Here is a 19894-nt window from a genome sequence, read left to right as displayed (position 1 = left end):
ATTGTTGCACACACACCATCTATTTAGCAAATGCCCTTGTTATCAACAGCAGCCTTTTAAACTCACCTGAGCTAACAGGTATGTGCGCTGGTTACTCTGCTGCGCTTAAAATTTCTTTTTTGGTTTGCTACAATGCCTTTTCTGAAACGTTGTCTCCTTCTGCTGGAACACTGACTTCTTTCATTTAATGCCTGCAGACTATAAAAGAGAACCCAACCCAAAAAGTTTGGTTGATTAGTCTGTGGCATTCTGTTAAACTGTTGCTTATGGCGGTCTCTGTGAGCTTCTCAGCGACATTCAGCCAGCCAGGTATCCTGCCTGCAGTAGATGGAATGTGGCAATGGAACGCTGGCTGCGCGTGTCATAATAGGCTCTGAGCCTTTATATACCTGTGCACAGCAGCAGCCACCTTCAGTCTGCTGCTGGACAGCCAGCAGCAGCAGCAGCAGGAGAGGTATGTAATCAGGAGCCCTCCTGCTAAGGGTAGACAGCTGCTCGTTCCACCCCACCCCCCGCCTTAATTGGTTCTCCTCCCTTCCAACGGTGTTGAGGCGGGTGGGAACAGCAGGGTGTGAAGGTGCTGTGTTTAAAGAGGTGGAGTTATGCAGATCTAAAACGCGTGGATTGCAGCAGCAGCAAGCCAAAAAGTGCAGGCATGTAAGGGATCTAGAGGTTGACAACATGTCTTCTTAACGGGAGTCCAGGAGCTCATCTCCACAAATGGACTTTTCAGGATCCTTGGGTGGCTCCGTAGTTTGAAACCAATTCTGGTTATCGCTTCTCGGCCTTTTGGCTGCGATCGTATGACTGTACCTTGATTGGTGCGAGTCTCCTGGAGGAATCCGGACCCTTTTGTGAAGGATTTTCTGCTTTTTCCTGTGGTATTCCATACCGACAGAATCCAAGATGTCTTTTGTGAAGAACACCATCCGTTTGTCCGTGGATCCATCTGACCAGAACAAGAACAACGTGGTTTTCATTGTCCAAGACATCGTTGAAGGCAAAGCTGGAGCAAGACGTTCTGAGATCTTCAGTGTCAACGAATTTTCACGTCAAGGTAATTATGACGTTACCTTTATGGACCAGGATGTTTGCCTTAATGTCTTTGAATGGCTCCGTGGTCACTCTAGTGACCCCTGCTTGGAAGGAGTTAGATGGGAACCTTTGTTTGGTCTGCAAGAAAAGGAGGTGACTGTGACTGTCTATAACCCTTTTACAGACCCTGAGCTGCTGGAGTGCTTCCTCTCTCGCTACTGTGAATATGTGCGGAAGGGAGTGAAGCAAGTCAATTGTCTAGGAATCTTTAACTGTCAGTATAAATTCCGTGTGAAATTGAAAAGGGATCCTGACAGTGTGGGGGGCTTTAGACACCCTCCATCAAATTTTTCCGTTGCAGGCCATAGAGGTTTCCTCTTTTACCCAGGCCAGCCCATGTTTTGCCGTAGATGCTTTTCTTTCGGACATACCATGGTAACATGCCTTAAAGGGCAGTGTTGCCGAAATTGCAGAAAGGAGGGGCATATGGCCAACCAGTGTCCAGAGGCCAAGTCCTGTGATGTCTGTGGGAGTAGTGATCACATGTATAAGGACTGTCCTATGAGTGCACCTAGACGTTCTGATAAAGAACAGAAGGAGGAGGAGCTGGAGAGGAGGCAGATGGCAAGCGCACTGAAAGTGCTGGAAAGATTGGAGAGGGAGGAGAGAGAGGGAAGGAGGCGGGAAACTGGTAGAGCCTCTCCCTCTACGGCGCCAGAGGAGGTGTCCCTGAGACCATGTTCTTCTTCTGCTGAAGAAATGAGGAAGAAGCGGAGGGAAGAAAAGGAGTTCTGGAGGGAAGTGGCAAAGGTGGAGAAAAAGGCAGTGTCTGCGAGAATATCTAGGAAAGTGGTGGAAGCAGAGCTGCCTGAGATGATGACTTTTGGAGAGGCAATGGACGCAACAGGATGTGAAGTGCAAATCTCGGAACCCGACAGTCCTGAACACCCTTCGGGTCCTGAAAACATTGAAGATTTTTCTTCGGAGGATGATAGGGGTGCAAAGAAGAGTCGTAGGGAGGATGGTGGGGGCAGTGATGATGCAGTTTTTAGTGAGCCTCAGAGGAAGATCAGAACTGCCAGAATGAGGAGTGTGGCTGGTGAAGCCAGCGGGTCGGAAACCAGCTGTTCTGTTCTGATGGCGGAGGAGGATAGTGGTGGTGCTGGATAGTGTCACCATATAATATTGTAAATGTTTTTTCTTTTTGTCCTCTTGTGAGCTTTGGTTTAGGCCAAAGGCTATTTCTTTGTGTAATTGGTGAAGGAGTAGAAGTATTATGGGATTTACCATAGTGTCCCAAAACGTAAGAGTGTTTAAAAGTAAAGTAAGAAGAGCTGCTATTTTTGAGTTTTTAGCTATGCAAAATGCATCTATTTTTTGTTTACAAGAATGTGGGGTAGTGGATGGTGTGAAAGGGGATGAATGGTCTTATGGAGCGTCTGTGTGGTCGGGGAGTGCATGTAATAAGAATGATGGTGTGGGTATTTTGGTTAAAGGAAGGGAGGTTGTTTTGAGTGATTATTTGGTTATTGAGGTGGGGAGATGTATCCTTGCTAATTTTGTATACAAGAATGTAAAGTTTTGTGTTATTAATGTTTATGCGCCAGTTGAAAAAAATGAGCGCAAAAATTTATTTGAAAAAATTAAGCTTTTTGTTCCAGGAAGAATACCTGTGGTAATTGTGAGTGATATGAACTGTGATGTGGGGAGAGTGAATGTGGATGTGTCTGGGAAAGCATTATTGGAGTTAGTGAATGATTTTGGGTTTTGTGATATGCAGCGCGTGTGTAACATGAATCCTTTGTTGAACACTTTCTTTTCTGAGAGTGGTAGGGTACAATCCAGATTGGATTATTGTTTTATTTCTAAAAATATGGTTTCTGTTAATTATAGGCAGGAAAACGTTCTTTTTTCAGATCATGTGTGTATGTTGTGTGAGTTGGATATAAAAGTTGATGGAGTGTTTGGGAGAGGATTGTGGAAGTTAAATGTTAAACTGTTAGAGAATGAAGATGTGAGAAAGGAGTATGAAAGGCGGTATGAAGAATGGTGTAAGCATAAAAATGAGTTTGGGAATGTTTGTGAGTGGTGGGACTGGGTGAAGAAACAAACAAAAATGTTCTTTAAAAATTTAGGATACAAGTATGCAGCAATTAAAAGAGAGAGTTTTGTTAAACTGAACGCGTGGTTGAGCGTTTTGTATAAGTTAAGGGAAGGAGGAGTTGAGGTGGAGGAGGATATTTTAGAGGTAAAAAAGGAGATTAGTGAGTTTTTGTTGGAGAGAGGGAGAAGCATAGTGTTTAGGGCAAAGATTGATAAGATGGAGCAGGATGAGAAATGTTCTCGGTTTTTCTTTAAAAAAGTTTTTGGAAAGAAACAGAGTATGAGCGTGGTGTATGGAGCAGATGGAAGTGAGGTGAGTGGAGAGGATATGTGTGAAGAGGTGGCTAAGTTTTATGAGGATCTGTATGCAGTGAAACAGAGGGATGAATGTTTGGAGAATGATGTTTTGAGTGTGTTAGAGAGTAAGTTGAGTGAAGCAGAAAGAGAGAGAGTGATGGGTGAGGTGACTGGTGATGAGGTATGGAAGGTTATGTGTAGTATGGCTTTGAATAAGACGCCGGGGGAGGATGGCCTCCCAGTAGAATTTTATCGTGTGATGTGGGGTGTGATTGGTAAGGACTTTGTGGATGTATGTAAGTATATGTGGGGAAACATGGAGGTGACTGAGAGTATGCGTGCAGGTATGGTTGTGTTAATTCCTAAGAAAGGGGATTTGAAAAGTCTGAGGAATTGGAGGCCAATAACGTTACTTAATTGTGATTATAAAATCTATGCAAAACTTATGGCTAATAGGATGCGTGATGTGATAGAGAGTGTGATTGGGGATGAGCAGTGTTGTGCGGTACCTGGGAGGCGGATTCACGAGTGTGTGTGTATGTTAAGAGATTGTCTATGGGATTGCATGGGTCGTAAGAAGAGTGTATTTTTGTTAAGTTTGGATTTTGAAAAGGCTTATGATAGGTTGTCGCATGGTTTTTTGTTCAGAGTGTTGTTAAAAATGGGTTTTCCGGCTGATTTTGTTGGGCGAGTGAGAAGTTTGTATGCGGGTGTTTATAGCTGTGTTTTAATGAATGGGTATGTGGGTAGGAAAGTGAATGTGTTTTCGGGTGTGCGACAGGGGTGTCCTTTGTCCCCTGTAGCATTTATTTGTGCAATTGAGCCATTGTTGTGTATGCTGAGGAAAGATAAGGTAATTCGTGGTGTGCAAGTGCCGGGAGGTGGAGGAAAAGAATGGAAAGTGAGTGGTTATATGGATGACGTGTGTGTATTATGTGATTCTGAATGTTCGGTGAGGCGGGTGAAGTTGTTAGTGTCTATTTTTTGTGGTGCATCTGCGTTTAAAGTGAATTGGGAAAAGAGTGAGTGTAAGGGTTTTGGAGGCGGAAGTTTAAGTAGGGATGTAGGTGTGAATGTAGTGAATGGACCTATTAAAGTTTTGGGTGTGAAGTTTTCAGAGAGTTTGGATGGGAAAGAAAGTTGGGATGATGCGAAAGGAAAAGTTGAGCAGAAGTTGAATTTTTGGAAATTGAGGAGTTTATCCTTTTTTGGGAAGATTTTAATTGTTAAGAGTGTGGTGTTGCCAATATTTTTATATATTGCGGTAGTATTTCCACCAGGATATATGTGTATGAGAAGCTTGAATAGAATTTTATTTGTTTTTTTGTGGAACTCGAAAATGGAGAGAGCTAGGAGAGAAATTTTGGTTAAAAGAGTGGAAAAAGGTGGTTTGGGTTTTCCGAATTTGGACGTGTTTTTTGGTGTGAATATCGTTGTGTTTGTTTTGAAAGTGATTAGGGCGGATGGAAAGTTTTCATCTATGTGTAGGTATTTATTTGGAGCGTATTTGTTTCGTTTAAAGTGGCAAGAAAGGGATTTGCGATGTCCGATTGCTTTTGAGGTGCCTGTATGGTATGTGTGGGTTTATAAGTTTTTGGTGAGGTATGAACTGTGTGATGCAGATGTGAGATTGCTGGAGAATAAGAAGGCTGTGTATAGGATGATTGAATGTAGAGAGGTAGAATGTGGAATAAATATGGTTAGGGGTGGTGATGTGCAGAAGGTTTGGAAGAAAGTGCGGATGAGTGGTATGACCAACAAACAGAGTGAAGTTGTGTGGCAGTCTTTACATGGAGTATTACCTGTGAGAGAGTTTCAGAGGAATAGAGGTTTGGTGAGGAGTGAAATGTGTCCAAGAAATGGCTGTGGTGGAAGGGAAAGTGTGTTGCATGTTTTTTGGAATTGCCAGTATGCTAGAGATGTGATTGGGAGAATGGGGCCTTTGTGTAAAGAATTGTGTGGTGTGAATTTGTTGTCTTTTGAGTTGTTTATGTTTGGTTTGGGAATATGTGATGGGACGAAGGAAAGAGTCTTGTGGTTGATGCTTGCATGTATAAAGGAAGTGTTATGGGATGTGAGGAATGTGTATGTGTTTAAAAGGAAGGAAATTGCTGTAAAGGATAGTGTGAAGGTGATTTTGGGGAAGATGTATGTGTGTTTCCTATGGGACAAAAAGAGGAGAGGGGAAGTGGATGCAGAGGGAATATGGAAAGTTAAAAAGTGGAGATATATTGTTAGTACCTCTTGATTTTTGTTATTGTTGTTTTGAAATATGAAATAAATATTTCCGATGATGATGGGGACAGCAAATTGCGTATTGGATTTGACGCAGCTGTTTTGATGGAATTTTCCTTTGTCTGGTTTTCATAGACTGTGGAATTTCCTCGTCTGAGGAGAAAAAAAAAAAAAAAAGAAAAAAAAAAATCTGTTCTTATCAGTTTAATATCTGATACGTCCCCTATCTGGGGACCATATATTAAATGGATTTTTAGAACAGGGAGATGGAAAAAGAGCTTGCTCTGTCCACTCCACGCATTGACCTGGTATTGCAGTATCTCCAGGACCGGTGCACCCCTTCTTTAATGCAGTTTCTAAAATCAGAAAGAATTGAATTCAATGTTTTTTGTTCATTTTGCTTGTTTGTCGGATTTTGGGATGGACTCTTTGGCTTTGCTTTTCTTCTCCTCATTGGATTTTTCATGTTCAAAGTTGCAGAAGCCAGATTACAAGCTCATTTTGGTTCAACTTCAGCAACTGTGCATTGCATTGCCATGTAATGTGATGCAATGCTATCTTTCTAGCTCTCCCTTTTTACTTCCTTTTGGATAAACAGACATATTAGGCAAGCATTTTGGAGCTTTCACCTAAATAACTACAGGTGGTGAGATAAGCTGCACAATATAATTGACCTTTCAGTATATTGTTGCACACACACCATCTATTTAGCAAATGCCCTTGTTATCAACAGCAGCCTTTTAAACTCACCTGAGCTAACAGGTATGTGCGCTGGTTACTCTGCTGCGCTTAAAATTTCTTTTTTGGTTTGCTACAATGCCTTTTCTGAAACGTTGTCTCCTTCTGCTGGAACACTGACTTCTTTCATTTAATGCCTGCAGACTATAAAAGAGAACCCAACCCAAAAAGTTTGGTTGATTAGTCTGTGGCATTCTGTTAAACTGTTGCTTATGGCGGTCTCTGTGAGCTTCTCAGCGACATTCAGCCAGCCAGGTATCCTGCCTGCAGTAGATGGAATGTGGCAATGGAACGCTGGCTGCGCGTGTCATAATAGGCTCTGAGCCTTTATATACCTGTGCACAGCAGCAGCCACCTTCAGTCTGCTGCTGGACAGCCAGCAGCAGCAGCAGCAGGAGAGGTATGTAATCAGGAGCCCTCCTGCTAAGGGTAGACAGCTGCTCGTTCCACCCCACCCCCCGCCTTAATTGGTTCTCCTCCCTTCCAACGGTGTTGAGGCGGGTGGGAACAGCAGGGGGTGAAGGTGCTGTGTTTAAAGAGGTGGAGTTATGCAGATCTAAAACGCGTGGATTGCAGCAGCAGCAAGCCGAAAAGTGCAGGCATGTAAGGGATCTAGAGGTTGACAACATGTCTTCTTAACGGGAGTCCAGGAGCTCATCTCCACAAATGGACTTTTCAGGATCCTTGGGTGGCTCCGTAGTTTGAAACCAATTCTGGTTATCGCTTCTCGGCCTTTTGGCTAAGATCAAGTGTAGTATCTGTTCTTATCAGTTTAATATCTGATACGTCCCCTATCTGGGGACCATATATTAAATGGATTTTTAGAACAGGGAGATGGAAAAAGAGCTTGCTCTGTCCACTCCACGCATTGACCTGGTATTGCAGTATCTCCAGGACCGGTGCACCCCTTCTTTAATGCAGTTTCTAAAATCAGAAAGAATTGAATTCAATGTTTTTTGTTCATTTTGCTTGTTTGTCGGATTTTGGGATGGACTCTTTGGCTTTGCTTTTCTTCTCCTCATTGGATTTTTCATGTTCAAAGTTGCAGAAGCCAGATTACAAGCTCATTTTGGTTCAACTTCAGCAACTGTGCATTGCATTGCCATGTAATGTGATGCAATGCTATCTTTCTAGCTCTCCCTTTTTACTTCCTTTTGGATAAACAGACATATTAGGCAAGCATTTTGGAGCTTTCACCTAAATAACTACAGGTGGTGAGATAAGCTGCACAATATAATTGACCTTTCAGTATATTGTTGCACACACACCATCTATTTAGCAAATGCCCTTGTTATCAACAGCAGCCTTTTAAACTCACCTGAGCTAACAGGTATGTGCGCTGGTTACTCTGCTGCGCTTAAAATTTCTTTTTTGGTTTGCTACAATGCCTTTTCTGAAACGTTGTCTCCTTCTGCTGGAACACTGACTTCTTTCATTTAATGCCTGCAGACTATAAAAGAGAACCCAACCCAAAAAGTTTGGTTGATTAGTCTGTGGCATTCTGTTAAACTGTTGCTTATGGCGGTCTCTGTGAGCTTCTCAGCGACATTCAGCCAGCCAGGTATCCTGCCTGCAGTAGATGGAATGTGGCAATGGAACGCTGGCTGCGCGTGTCATAATAGGCTCTGAGCCTTTATATACCTGTGCACAGCAGCAGCCACCTTCAGTCTGCTGCTGGACAGCCAGCAGCAGCAGCAGCAGGAGAGGTATGTAATCAGGAGCCCTCCTGCTAAGGGTAGACAGCTGCTCGTTCCACCCCACCCCCCGCCTTAATTGGTTCTCCTCCCTTCCAACGGTGTTGAGGCGGGTGGGAACAGCAGGGGGTGAAGGTGCTGTGTTTAAAGAGGTGGAGTTATGCAGATCTAAAACGCGTGGATTGCAGCAGCAGCAAGCCGAAAAGTGCAGGCATGTAAGGGATCTAGAGGTTGACAACATGTCTTCTTAACGGGAGTCCAGGAGCTCATCTCCACAAATGGACTTTTCAGGATCCTTGGGTGGCTCCGTAGTTTGAAACCAATTCTGGTTATCGCTTCTCGGCCTTTTGGCTAAGATCAAGTGTAGTATCTGTTCTTATCAGTTTAATATCTGATACGTCCCCTATCTGGGGACCATATATTAAATGGATTTTTAGAACAGGGAGATGGAAAAAGAGCTTGCTCTGTCCACTCCACGCATTGACCTGGTATTGCAGTATCTCCAGGACCGGTGCACCCCTTCTTTAATGCAGTTTCTAAAATCAGAAAGAATTGAATTCAATGTTTTTTGTTCATTTTGCTTGTTTGTCGGATTTTGGGATGGACTCTTTGGCTTTGCTTTTCTTCTCCTCATTGGATTTTTCATGTTCAAAGTTGCAGAAGCCAGATTACAAGCTCATTTTGGTTCAACTTCAGCAACTGTGCATTGCATTGCCATGTAATGTGATGCAATGCTATCTTTCTAGCTCTCCCTTTTTACTTCCTTTTGGATAAACAGACATATTAGGCAAGCATTTTGGAGCTTTCACCTAAATAACTACAGGTGGTGAGATAAGCTGCACAATATAATTGACCTTTCAGTATATTGTTGCACACACACCATCTATTTAGCAAATGCCCTTGTTATCAACAGCAGCCTTTTAAACTCACCTGAGCTAACAGGTATGTGCGCTGGTTACTCTGCTGCGCTTAAAATTTCTTTTTTGGTTTGCTACAATGCCTTTTCTGAAACGTTGTCTCCTTCTGCTGGAACACTGACTTCTTTCATTTAATGCCTGCAGACTATAAAAGAGAACCCAACCCAAAAAGTTTGGTTGATTAGTCTGTGGCATTCTGTTAAACTGTTGCTTATGGCGGTCTCTGTGAGCTTCTCAGCGACATTCAGCCAGCCAGGTATCCTGCCTGCAGTAGATGGAATGTGGCAATGGAACGCTGGCTGCGCGTGTCATAATAGGCTCTGAGCCTTTATATACCTGTGCACAGCAGCAGCCACCTTCAGTCTGCTGCTGGACAGCCAGCAGCAGCAGCAGCAGCAGGAGAGGTATGTAATCAGGAGCCCTCCTGCTAAGGGTAGACAGCTGCTCGTTCCACCCCACCCCCCGCCTTAATTGGTTCTCCTCCCTTCCAACGGTGTTGAGGCGGGTGGGAACAGCAGGGGGTGAAGGTGCTGTGTTTAAAGAGGTGGAGTTATGCAGATCTAAAACGCGTGGATTGCAGCAGCAGCAAGCCGAAAAGTGCAGGCATGTAAGGGATCTAGAGGTTGACAACATGTCTTCTTAACGGGAGTCCAGGAGCTCATCTCCACAAATGGACTTTTCAGGATCCTTGGGTGGCTCCGTAGTTTGAAACCAATTCTGGTTATCGCTTCTCGGCCTTTTGGCTAAGATCAAGTGTAGTATCTGTTCTTATCAGTTTAATATCTGATACGTCCCCTATCTGGGGACCATATATTAAATGGATTTTTAGAACAGGGAGATGGAAAAAGAGCTTGCTCTGTCCACTCCACGCATTGACCTGGTATTGCAGTATCTCCAGGACCGGTGCACCCCTTCTTTAATGCAGTTTCTAAAATCAGAAAGAATTGAATTCAATGTTTTTTGTTCATTTTGCTTGTTTGTCGGATTTTGGGATGGACTCTTTGGCTTTGCTTTTCTTCTCCTCATTGGATTTTTCATGTTCAAAGTTGCAGAAGCCAGATTACAAGCTCATTTTGGTTCAACTTCAGCAACTGTGCATTGCATTGCCATGTAATGTGATGCAATGCTATCTTTCTAGCTCTCCCTTTTTACTTCCTTTTGGATAAACAGACATATTAGGCAAGCATTTTGGAGCTTTCACCTAAATAACTACAGGTGGTGAGATAAGCTGCACAATATAATTGACCTTTCAGTATATTGTTGCACACACACCATCTATTTAGCAAATGCCCTTGTTATCAACAGCAGCCTTTTAAACTCACCTGAGCTAACAGGTATGTGCGCTGGTTACTCTGCTGCGCTTAAAATTTCTTTTTTGGTTTGCTACAATGCCTTTTCTGAAACGTTGTCTCCTTCTGCTGGAACACTGACTTCTTTCATTTAATGCCTGCAGACTATAAAAGAGAACCCAACCCAAAAAGTTTGGTTGATTAGTCTGTGGCATTCTGTTAAACTGTTGCTTATGGCGGTCTCTGTGAGCTTCTCAGCGACATTCAGCCAGCCAGGTATCCTGCCTGCAGTAGATGGAATGTGGCAATGGAACGCTGGCTGCGCGTGTCATAATAGGCTCTGAGCCTTTATATACCTGTGCACAGCAGCAGCCACCTTCAGTCTGCTGCTGGACAGCCAGCAGCAGCAGCAGCAGCAGGAGAGGTATGTAATCAGGAGCCCTCCTGCTAAGGGTAGACAGCTGCTCGTTCCACCCCACCCCCCGCCTTAATTGGTTCTCCTCCCTTCCAACGGTGTTGAGGCGGGTGGGAACAGCAGGGGGTGAAGGTGCTGTGTTTAAAGAGGTGGAGTTATGCAGATCTAAAACGCGTGGATTGCAGCAGCAGCAAGCCGAAAAGTGCAGGCATGTAAGGGATCTAGAGGTTGACAACATGTCTTCTTAACGGGAGTCCAGGAGCTCATCTCCACAAATGGACTTTTCAGGATCCTTGGGTGGCTCCGTAGTTTGAAACCAATTCTGGTTATCGCTTCTCGGCCTTTTGGCTAAGATCAAGTGTAGTATCTGTTCTTATCAGTTTAATATCTGATACGTCCCCTATCTGGGGACCATATATTAAATGGATTTTTAGAAGAGGGAGATGGAAAAAGAGCTTGCTCTGTCCACTCCACGCATTGACCTGGTATTGCAGTATCTCCAGGACCGGTGCACCCCTTCTTTAATGCAGTTTCTAAAATCAGAAAGAATTGAATTCAATGTTTTTTGTTCATTTTGCTTGTTTGTCGGATTTTGGGATGGACTCTTTGGCTTTGCTTTTCTTCTCCTCATTGGATTTTTCATGTTCAAAGTTGCAGAAGCCAGATTACAAGCTCATTTTGGTTCAACTTCAGCAACTGTGCATTGCATTGCCATGTAATGTGATGCAATGCTATCTTTCTAGCTCTCCCTTTTTACTTCCTTTTGGATAAACAGACATATTAGGCAAGCATTTTGGAGCTTTCACCTAAATAACTACAGGTGGTGAGATAAGCTGCACAATATAATTGACCTTTCAGTATATTGTTGCACACACACCATCTATTTAGCAAATGCCCTTGTTATCAACAGCAGCCTTTTAAACTCACCTGAGCTAACAGGTATGTGCGCTGGTTACTCTGCTGCGCTTAAAATTTCTTTTTTGGTTTGCTACAATGCCTTTTCTGAAACGTTGTCTCCTTCTGCTGGAACACTGACTTCTTTCATTTAATGCCTGCAGACTATAAAAGAGAACCCAACCCAAAAAGTTTGGTTGATTAGTCTGTGGCATTCTGTTAAACTGTTGCTTATGGCGGTCTCTGTGAGCTTCTCAGCGACATTCAGCCAGCCAGGTATCCTGCCTGCAGTAGATGGAATGTGGCAATGGAACGCTGGCTGCGCGTGTCATAATAGGCTCTGAGCCTTTATATACCTGTGCACAGCAGCAGCCACCTTCAGTCTGCTGCTGGACAGCCAGCAGCAGCAGCAGGAGAGGTATGTAATCAGGAGCCCTCCTGCTAAGGGTAGACAGCTGCTCGTTCCACCCCACCCCCCGCCTTAATTGGTTCTCCTCCCTTAAAACGGTGTTGAGGCGGGTGGGAACAGCAGGGGGTGAAGGTGCTGTGTTTAAAGAGGTGGAGTTATGCAGATCTAAAACGCGTGGATTGCAGCAGCAGCAAGCCGAAAAGTGCAGGCATGTAAGGGATCTAGAGGTTGACAACATGTCTTCTTAACGGGAGTCCAGGAGCTCATCTCCACAAATGGACTTTTCAGGATCCTTGGGTGGCTCCGTAGTTTGAAACCAATTCTGGTTATCGCTTCTCGGCCTTTTGGCTAAGATCAAGTGTAGTATCTGTTCTTATCAGTTTAATATCTGATACGTCCCCTATCTGGGGACCATATATTAAATGGATTTTTAGAACAGGGAGATGGAAAAAGAGCTTGCTCTGTCCACTCCACGCATTGACCTGGTATTGCAGTATCTCCAGGACCGGTGCACCCCTTCTTTAATGCAGTTTCTAAAATCAGAAAGAATTGAATTCAATGTTTTTTGTTCATTTTGCTTGTTTGTCGGATTTTGGGATGGACTCTTTGGCTTTGCTTTTCTTCTCCTCATTGGATTTTTCATGTTCAAAGTTGCAGAAGCCAGATTACAAGCTCATTTTGGTTCAACTTCAGCAACTGTGCATTGCATTGCCATGTAATGTGATGCAATGCTATCTTTCTAGCTCTCCCTTTTTACTTCCTTTTGGATAAACAGACATATTAGGCAAGCATTTTGGAGCTTTCACCTAAATAACTACAGGTGGTGAGATAAGCTGCACAATATAATTGACCTTTCAGTATATTGTTGCACACACACCATCTATTTAGCAAATGCCCTTGTTATCAACAGCAGCCTTTTAAACTCACCTGAGCTAACAGGTATGTGCGCTGGTTACTCTGCTGCGCTTAAAATTTCTTTTTTGGTTTGCTACAATGCCTTTTCTGAAACGTTGTCTCCTTCTGCTGGAACACTGACTTCTTTCATTTAATGCCTGCAGACTATAAAAGAGAACCCAACCCAAAAAGTTTGGTTGATTAGTCTGTGGCATTCTGTTAAACTGTTGCTTATGGCGGTCTCTGTGAGCTTCTCAGCGACATTCAGCCAGCCAGGTATCCTGCCTGCAGTAGATGGAATGTGGCAATGGAACGCTGGCTGCGCGTGTCATAATAGGCTCTGAGCCTTTATATACCTGTGCACAGCAGCAGCCACCTTCAGTCTGCTGCTGGACAGCCAGCAGCAGCAGCAGCAGGAGAGGTATGTAATCAGGAGCCCTCCTGCTAAGGGTAGACAGCTGCTCGTTCCACCCCACCCCCCGCCTTAATTGGTTCTCCTCCCTTCCAACGGTGTTGAGGCGGGTGGGAACAGCAGGGGGTGAAGGTGCTGTGTTTAAAGAGGTGGAGTTATGCAGATCTAAAACGCGTGGATTGCAGCAGCAGCAAGCCGAAAAGTGCAGGCATGTAAGGGATCTAGAGGTTGACAACATGTCTTCTTAACGGGAGTCCAGGAGCTCATCTCCACAAATGGACTTTTCAGGATCCTTGGGTGGCTCCGTAGTTTGAAACCAATTCTGGTTATCGCTTCTCGGCCTTTTGGCTAAGATCAAGTGTAGTATCTATTCTTATAAGAACACAAGAGCTACGATCTACACTTGACGAGAGCGATCGAACTCGGAAGGAGAAGAGCTTCGGAGCCCAGCTGACATCGGAGAAGGAAGGCGGATATCGGTGGGAGGAAGAAGCTCTAAAGAATCCAGAAGAAGACGAAGACTCGGAGAAGAATCGGGCTGTCCTGTGGAATCTTCGAGGAAGAAAATCATCGAGACAAAGACCTTTCGGGGAATTTGTCCAGAACACGACGGGAGAAGAATCTGCATAGCTCCACCCATTCCGGGAAAAGTTCCAGATCCAGCTCCAGGAAGTAACTGCAGGAGGAAAGCCATGGCAAGCGCTGCGAGGAAGGCCGAAAAGAAGAGCCTGGAGCAGGGGACAGCCAGGAGGGCCCAGCCAGGAGCCGATTCTGACCCCAAGGACTCTGCCTCCACGACTGGCCAGCAGAAGGGACCCCAGAAGCCCCGCCACGAAGCTCCAGCCCTGGAGCCATGGATGCGGCAGACGGTGGCCCTGAAGCTGAAGGAAGTGGATGGGAGGGTGCCGGACATGTCCTCGGACGTGTTCTGCCAGAAGATGCTGCTGGATCGAGGCTTCTCCAGGTCGGACACCCTCAGCATCCAGACCTTCTTGATGGGGATCTTCTTCGTCACCTTCGCCACTGTGAACACCTGCAGGAGGTTCTGGGAAATGGTAAGCGCAAAAGGACCAGATAATTCTTTCTCTGCCTTTACAGGTAGCTGCCCTATCCAGAGGGACGAAAGGAGGATCACGGTCTCCATGCGCAACCCGCACACCCCAGGCCAAGACATCTGTACCTTCCTGAGACGCTTCTGTTTGGTTGTGAAGGAACCTTCTCACATCCTGAATGGACTCGGCTTCTGGACAGGTAAGTGGTCGGTGACCGTTAGACTTCACAGGGACCTGGCGTACTCAGACGGACTTCGGCACCTGCCCCCGACATTCTCCCTGGGCAACTCCTACGGCCTCATCTATTACCCGGACATGCCGCGGAACTGCAGGAGATGCGGCAAGAACGGCCACGAGATGAAGGACTGCAAGGAGGATGCCTGCAGGATTTGTCGAGTGACGGGACACAGCTCGAAGGACTGCCCGAAGAAGACGTCCTGCAACCTGTGTGGGCTGGCGGCTCATCTGTACAAGGATTGCCCCAAGCGTGAGAGATCCTGGGCATCGGTGGTTGCGACGACCCCAGCTACGGAGGACAAGGCCCCGATGACCAGGCCTGTGAAGGTCAAGGACGCGACGACCAAGGCCCCAGCGGCCAAGGCCGAGACGACCAAGGCCAAAGCGGTCAAGGAGTCGGTGGACAAAGCCCCAGCGACGGTCCCAGCAGCTCCGAAGCAGAAGAAAAAGTCAAAGGAGGGTAAGAGTTTTGTCACCCCTCTCTCGATCCCTCCCCCTGCCACCCCCGTCCAATCCCCCCCCACCCCGGCCACCCCTGCTGAGGATTCCACTTCCTCTTCCTCCTTCCCCTACTCCTCAGCAGGTGTCCTTTCCCCTGCCCCGGCAGCCACTCTCCCTCCCCAGACCATGGTAGCGGTGGAATTAACCTTTCCTCCACCCGCCGCTATCTATTCCGAGGAGGATTTTCCCCTTCTTGTCTCCCCAGTTCCAACCCGGGGAAAGAGGAAGGTGGAGGACAGCCCTGCTACTGAATCCTCCAAAAAGAAGATTCTGGATTTCGTAGGCGAAAAGGAGGATACCCTCCCTGAGCCAGAAAAGATGGAGCACATGGTTGAGACCCTGGTGGCCGAGCCAGAAGAGGAGGAACTGGTGGTCGCCGAGATCGAGGCCGCGCTGCTTGACCAGATGGAGGAAGAGGGCCTGCTGGTGATCCCGTCACCAGCAGTCAACACCGACGAGGGACCACCCGACCGGAGTGGTAACTAAGGTGTATTGCCTGCGCTAACTTTTTCTTTTTTCCCTACATGATGGCTAATATTAACTTATTTTCCATTAATGTCAGGAGCATCAAGGACAAGTTCAGACGTCAGACTATTTATGCCTTCCTTACTTCCCAGTTGTGTGATGTTTATATGTTGCAGGAATGTTCCCTTCCCTCCTCTAGGTCCTTCAAACATCTGGCCAGGGAGTGGTCCCATGGTCCATCCTACTGGTCCGGTGGGGGTGACTGCAAGTCTGCGGGGGTCGCAATTCTGATCAGGGGGGGCGCATTCACGCTTGAGTCCGTCCAGGAGCTCATCTGCGGCAGGGCTCTTGTTGTAGATGGCAACTGGGCGGGAGAACCTGTCAGGTTCATCAACGTGTATGCGTCCCCACTGAAGAATGAGCGTTTGGAGCTGTTCCAGACCCTGCGGCTTCAGCTTGCCACCACCAGGACCTTAGTGATGGCCGGGGATTTCAACTGCCCCATCGAGGAGGATGGTCGTAGTTCTGGCACATCTGCCAAGTTGGACATCACGTCCAAGCTGCTCATCGAGATGGTAACCGAGGCCTCTCTTCAGGACGTGGTGGGCTCCATGGGGAGAGGCTCCACGAACTATTCGTGGAGCCGACCCGATGGCTCACTCCGCTCCAGGATTGACTTTGTGTTCACCTCTCGGGCAGTCAGGCAGAGTAGGCACTCGATGGTCTCCTGCTTCTTCTCCGACCACAGAGCCATTCACTTACAAGGTGTCCTCGGCGACGGTTTTCCGTCCGGCCCCGGCTCCTGGAAGCTGAATTGTGCTCTGCTGGCTCAGGATGAAGTCGTGGAGGAGCTGAGAGCAGCCTACGCAATGTGGCAGTCCTACAAGGGTAGCTTCCAAACAGTCTCTGATTGGTGGGAATATGTTAAACTTGAGTTTCGCTGTTTCTTTCAGGCCAAGGGTCGACAACAGGCGTGTGAGAAGAGGAGGGACTTCAGAGGGCTGCAGCGCGAGCTGCGGTCGCTGCAGGACCTTCTTCACTGCGGCTGGGACGTGAGGGAGGAGCTGGAGGAGACCAAGAAGAGCCTGAAAAGGCACTTTGAGGAGGAGTCCAAGCGAATCGTCTTCCGTTCCAAAGTGGAGAATCTGGAGAAGGGTGAGAAATGTAACTCATTCTTTTTCAGGAAACTTCATGCCGGTCACACGCCCCTGAACGAGCTGCGAGACGAGAGCGGAAACATGCGACGTGGGAAGGAGGACGTGATGAGGGTCGTCAGTGACTTCTACAGCGAACTCTACTCCCACAAGACTACCGACCCCGACGCTGCTGATAAGTTCCTGTCAGGTATCACTAACCATCTTGATCCTGCAGGCACGGCAGCCTTGGACAAACCTCTGATGGTGGGCGAATTGCTCTCTGCCGCTAAATCCTTTAGGACCGGCAGGACCCCGGGCAGTGATGGTCTTCCAGCGGAGCTCTATGTAGCGCTGGGAGACCTCATCTGTCCGGACCTGTTGGACCTGTACGAGGAGATGGTGGTGGAGGGTAGAATGCCTCCATCTTTGAGGGAAGGAATGGTCACGATCCTGTACAAGCGGAAGGGAGAGAGGTGCGACCTGAGGAATTGGCGTCCCATCACTCTGCTCAACGTGGACTACAAGATCCTGGCCAAGACGATGGCGACACGACTTAAGACGGTCATCGGACGGATCATCCACCCGGACCAGACCTGCGGCATCCCTGGACGTCGCATCGCAGACAGCCTCGCTCTCGTGCGGGACACGGTCGAGTACATCAAGGTCCGCCGCGCGCACGCGGCCCTGGTCTCCTTGGATCAGGAGAAGGCCTTCGACCGGGTTTCCCACGAGTTCATGGGCCGAGCTCTGCACCGGTTAGGTTTGGGTAACATGTTTTGTTCGTATGTCCGTCTGATGTATTTTGATATCCACAGCTCGGTGTTGGTGAACGGCTGGAAGACTGACCCCTTCCCTGTCCTCTCTGGGGTCAGACAAGGCTGCCCTCTATCACCTCTTCTTTTTGTTTGTGTTATAGAACTCTTCGCAGAGGCTATCCGGCAGAATGGAGAGATCAGAGGGATCACCGCACCGGGTCCGGGACGACACGAGGTCAAGTGCTCGCTCTACATGGACGACGTCACCGTCTTCTGCGCTGATCGTGGTTCAGTCGACGCCCTCGTCCAGACGTGTGAGAGGTTCGGCCGGGCTTCAGGGGCCAAAGTCAACTGCAGGAAGTCGGAAGCCATGCTCTTCGGGGATTGGCAGCCGGCCTCCTCTGCCCCCTTCCCCTTCAACATTCAACCGGATTTCCTCAAGGTGCTGGGAGTCTGGTTCGGGAAGGAAGGAGCGGCCCTCAAGTCCTGGCAAGAACGCTTGGCCAAGGTGAAGCAACGGATCGGACTCTGGAGCCTCAGACACCTCACTTGTGAGGGTAAGGCACTCGTCCTGCGTAATGAGGTCCTGCCCGTCTTGCAGTACACGGCGCAGGCCTGGCCCCCACACGTCACTGTGTGCAGGGCCATTACCAAGACAGTGTTTCACTTTGTCTGGGGATCCAAGATGGACAGAGTCAGGCGGGCCGTCATGTACAAGGAGCCTCGCAAGGGTGGGAAGGGCGTTCCAGATATCCCCACCCTCCTGCGATCCTCTTTTGTGTGTGATTGTGTCCGCCGGACTTTGCAAGTCAAGAATGGCTCCGCGGGCAGGTCCATGTCTCACTTCTTCCTGCTTCCTCTTTGGAGGCGACTCGGCTGGGACAAGTGGGACAGCTCCTTCCCCTACAACTGGACGACGCCATGGTTCTACGGAGACGTCGTTCGATTTGTGGGGGAGCATCAACTGGAGGGACTCAAGCCCGACTTGTGGAAGCCCAAAACTATCCACAAGCTAATCAGAGCCAAGGATGACGTGGAGAACATCACAGGACTTCACCAGGACACGCTGGAGACTGTGTGGACAAATGTGTCGTCTGACAGGCTGACCAACGGGCACAAGGACTTGTCGTGGATGGCGATTCAGGGCGGACTGCCCGTCCGGTCATTCATGCATGCCCGGAACCTGTGCAAGACCCGGTACTGCCCAAGGTGCCCCTTCGTGGAGGAAACATCTTTGCACACTTTTTGGGACTGCGGATTTGCACAGCGCCTATTGACTGCACTTGAGGACGACCTGAGGAACTCTGTCCCCAGGGCGAGCCTATCGCACCATTCTGTGCTTTATGGACTATTCCCTGGGGTTCATACCGTAGGAGCCATCCAGGAGGCTTGGCGCCTTATGAACTGCTTCAAGGATGCCGTTTGGGTCGCCAGGAACCGGCTCATCTTGAGGAGGGAGAGGATGTCCATCCAGGACTGCCGCAGGCTGATCCACAGCCTGCTCAGAGACTATTCCATCATGGACGGTCCGGAGGACGAGGATGAGGACTAAACCCCTCCTCCCCCTCTCCCCTTATGTGTCTTGTCTTTCAATAAAGCTTCGGGCCTGTGATTTTCCCCTCCCCATCCCCTTTTTCCCAATCCCTATCCCTTATCACGGTTCGTCGTACTGTATTGATCGACATGCTTTTTCTTTCAGATTGAGTGTTTTGTGTAGCATAGGGGTGCGATGTGTCTAGTTAGTGCGTCGTATCCTCATGCTATGTAAATATGATGTAGAATTCTGTGTGTACTGGGCTGCGGCACTGTACACTGTCTGTTAACTTATTTTTTGTGCTAATAAAAGATATATTCAATCAAAAAATCTGTTCTTATCAGTTTAATATCTGATACGTCCCCTATCTGGGGACCATATATTAAATGGATTTTTAGAACAGGGAGATGGAAAAAGAGCTTGCTCTGTCCACTCCACGCATTGACCTGGTATTGCAGTATCTCCAGGACCGGTGCACCCCTTCTTTAATGCAGTTTCTAAAATCAGAAAGAATTGAATTCAATGTTTTTTGTTCATTTTGCTTGTTTGTCGGATTTTGGGATGGACTCTTTGGCTTTGCTTTTCTTCTCCTCATTGGATTTTTCATGTTCAAAGTTGCAGAAGCCAGATTACAAGCTCATTTTGGTTCAACTTCAGCAACTGTGCATTGCATTGCCATGTAATGTGATGCAATGCTATCTTTCTAGCTCTCCCTTTTTACTTCCTTTTGGATAAACAGACATATTAGGCAAGCATTTTGGAGCTTTCACCTAAATAACTACAGGTGGTGAGATACGCTGCACAATATAATTGACCTTTCAGTATATTGTTGCACACACACCATCTATTTAGCAAATGCCCTTGTTATCAACAGCAGCCTTT

General features: G+C 47.3%; 7 non-coding genes and 1 pseudogene across 7 annotated transcripts; all 8 read left to right on the top strand.

Moving 5' to 3' along the window:
- Positions 1-5813: 5813 nt before the first annotated feature.
- Positions 5814-6012, top strand: LOC141150603 (U2 spliceosomal RNA). Its single transcript, XR_012246758.1, has one exon. It is a non-coding gene; the product is annotated as a U2 spliceosomal RNA (small nuclear RNA).
- A 1115-nt stretch (positions 6013-7127) lies between these two features.
- Positions 7128-7318, top strand: LOC141151422 (U2 spliceosomal RNA). Its single transcript, XR_012247105.1, has one exon. It is a non-coding gene; the product is annotated as a U2 spliceosomal RNA (small nuclear RNA).
- Positions 7319-8433: 1115 nt separating this feature from the next.
- LOC141151421 (U2 spliceosomal RNA) lies at positions 8434-8624 on the top strand. Its single transcript, XR_012247104.1, has one exon. It is a non-coding gene; the product is annotated as a U2 spliceosomal RNA (small nuclear RNA).
- Positions 8625-9742: 1118 nt separating this feature from the next.
- LOC141151419 (U2 spliceosomal RNA) lies at positions 9743-9933 on the top strand. The gene has a single exon (XR_012247102.1). It is a non-coding gene; the product is annotated as a U2 spliceosomal RNA (small nuclear RNA).
- Positions 9934-11051: 1118 nt separating this feature from the next.
- Positions 11052-11242, top strand: LOC141149448 (U2 spliceosomal RNA). The gene has a single exon (XR_012245745.1). It is a non-coding gene; the product is annotated as a U2 spliceosomal RNA (small nuclear RNA).
- A 1112-nt stretch (positions 11243-12354) lies between these two features.
- LOC141151418 (U2 spliceosomal RNA) lies at positions 12355-12545 on the top strand. The gene has a single exon (XR_012247101.1). It is a non-coding gene; the product is annotated as a U2 spliceosomal RNA (small nuclear RNA).
- Positions 12546-13660: 1115 nt separating this feature from the next.
- Positions 13661-13738, top strand: LOC141151083 (U2 spliceosomal RNA; annotated as a pseudogene).
- A 5564-nt stretch (positions 13739-19302) lies between these two features.
- Positions 19303-19495, top strand: LOC141150242 (U2 spliceosomal RNA). The gene has a single exon (XR_012246499.1). It is a non-coding gene; the product is annotated as a U2 spliceosomal RNA (small nuclear RNA).
- Positions 19496-19894: the final 399 nt, after the last annotated feature.

The sequence above is a fragment of the Phyllobates terribilis genome, unplaced genomic scaffold, assembly GCF_046119375.1.
Source record: "Phyllobates terribilis strain yellow unplaced genomic scaffold, ASM4611937v1 Scaffold_5__5_contigs__length_657084704, whole genome shotgun sequence".
NCBI lineage: Eukaryota > Metazoa > Chordata > Amphibia > Anura > Dendrobatidae > Phyllobates > Phyllobates terribilis.
The sequence above is the reverse complement of the archived record's forward strand: the minus strand, read 5'-3'. Positions and strand labels throughout refer to the sequence as shown.